The sequence below is a fragment of the Schistocerca americana genome, chromosome 8 (assembly GCF_021461395.2).
Source record: "Schistocerca americana isolate TAMUIC-IGC-003095 chromosome 8, iqSchAmer2.1, whole genome shotgun sequence".
In the NCBI taxonomy this organism is placed as follows: Eukaryota; Metazoa; Arthropoda; class Insecta; order Orthoptera; family Acrididae; genus Schistocerca; species Schistocerca americana.
The window spans coordinates 432,361,283-432,363,738 of NC_060126.1; the positions used below are offsets into that span (position 1 = coordinate 432,361,283).

General features: G+C 44.3%; 1 pseudogene; it reads left to right on the forward strand.

The window, feature by feature from the left end:
- Positions 1-629: 629 nt before the first annotated feature.
- On the forward strand, positions 630-747 carry LOC124546317 (annotated as a pseudogene).
- The last annotated feature ends 1,709 nt before the right edge of the window (positions 748-2,456 follow it).

A 2,456-nucleotide genomic window follows, 5' to 3' on the forward strand; every position in this document is an offset into this window, starting at 1 on the left:
TTCTGCAGTGAAGCACATGTAGCAGCGTTCGCTGAACGGTCGTTGAGGAGACGCTGTTGCTAGCCCCTTGGTTCAACTGGACAGTTGACTGCTCGTCTATTCGGCCGTACACATCCCATCAGCCGTCGTTCAGCCTGTTAAATATGGCTTGTGGTGCACCACAGTTGCCTCGGCGGCGGCTTTGGATGGCGCGATTCTGCCATGCACGGTGTACTGAACTACGGCGATGCGCCTTGAGTTTACAGACTTGGCCGTTTCGGATATGCTTCTACCCTTGACCCAAAAGCTAATGATCGTAACCTTTTGGATCTCAGAGAAATCGCTCCGTTTCCGTATTCCGACAATGACTGCACTGTCTTCCACCCCTCTCTCCCTCCTGACACACTTTATACAGAGGTGAAATTAGTATAAAGGCTTGTGGTTATGTGTGGAAAATACATATTTATTTAAGTATTTGCTATAGCAAACATTTTTCCCATACCGTTTACAAAGAAGCGAAAGAAAATACATTTTAATTTTATCATTAGGATCGGTATTTAAGAAATTTAAAGAAACGAGACAACCTTAGGGGTGGAAACCGATATAAAGGCACTTAGGAATTGGTTTTAGAATAACCTAACGTATATAGTGCCAACGCCCTTGCCGCTGTGGTAACACCGGTTCCCGTCAGATCACCGAAGTTAAGCGCTGTCGAGCTGGGCTAGCACTTGGATGGGTGACCATCCGGTCTGCCAAGGGCTGTTGGCAAGCGGAGTGCACTCAGCCCTTGTGAGGCAAACTGAAGAGCTACTTCATTGAAAAGTAGCGGCTTCGGTCTCGGAAACTCACATACGGTCGGGAGAACAGTGTGCTGACTACATGCCCCTCCATATCCGCATCCAGTGACGCCTGTGGTCTGAGGATGACACGGCGGCCAGTCGGTAACTTTGCGCCTTCATGGCCTGTGCGGGAGGAGTTTAACGTATATAGTAAATAGATCACAATCGTGACCTAGTATAAAGTGGAACCTCCGTCGCCCTGAATAGCTGCGAAAATCCTCTTAGGCATGGCACGGCCTGTCCGGAAGGAGTTTAACTATATAGTAAATAGATCACAATCGTTGTTGTTGTTGTTGTGGTCTTCAGTCCTGAGACTGGTTTGATGCAGCTCTCCATGCTACTCTATCCTGTGCAAGCTTCTTCATCTCCCAGTACCTACTGCAACCTACATCCTTTTGAATCTGCTTAGTGTATTCATCTCTTGGTCTTCCTCTACGATTTTTACCCTCCACGCTGCCCTCCAATGCTAAATTTGTGATCCCTTGATGCCTCAAAACATGTCCTACCAACCGATCCCTTCTTCTAGTCAAGTTGTGCCACAAACTTCTCTTCTCCCCAATCCTATTCAGTACCTCCTCATTAGTTATGTGATCTACCCCACCTTATCTTCAGCATTCTTCTGTAGCACCACATTTCGAAAGCTTCTATTCTCTTCTTGTCCATACTAGTTATCGTCCATGTTTCACATCCATACATGGCTACACTCCATACAAATACTTTCAGAAACGACTTCCTGACACTTAAATCTATACTCGATGTTAACAAATTTCTCTTCTTCAGAAACGATTTCCTTGCCATTGCCAGTCTACATTTTATATCCTCTCTACTTCGACCATCATCAGTTATTTTACTCCCTAAATAGCAAAACTCCTTTACTACTTTAAGTGTCTCATTTCCTAATCTAATTCCCTCAGCACCACCCGATTTAATTTGACTACATTCCATTACCCTCGTTTTGCTTTTGTTGATGCTCATTTTATATCCTCCTTTCAAGACACTGTCCATTCCGTTCAACTGTTCTTCCAAGTCCTTTGCTGCCTCTGACAGAATTACAATGTCATCGGCAAACCTCAAAGTTTTTACTTCTTCTCCATGAATTTTAATACCTACTCCGAATTTTTCTTTTGTTTCCTTTACTGCTTGCTCAATATACAGATTGAATAACATCGGGGAGAGGCTACAACCCTGTCTCACTCCTTTCCCAACCACTGCTTCCCTTTCATGCCCCTCGACTCTTATAACTGCCATCTGGTTTCTGTACAAATTGTAAATAACCTTTCGCTCCCTGTATTTTACCCCTGCCACCTTTAGAATGTGAAAGAGAGTATTCCAGTCAACATTGTCAAAAGCTTTCTCTAAGTCTACAAATGCTAGAAACGTATGTTTGCCTTTTCTTAATCTTTCTTCTAAGATAAGTCACAATCGTGACCTAGTATAAAGTGGAACCTCCGTCGCCATGAATAGCTGCGGAAATCCTCTTAGGCATGGCACGGCCTGTCCGGGAGGAGTTTAACGTATATAGTAAATAGATCACAATCGTGACCTAATATAAAGTGGAACCTCCGTCGCCATGAATAGCTGCGAAAATCCTCTTAGGCATGGCACGGCCTGTCCGGGAGGAGTTTAACGTATATAGCA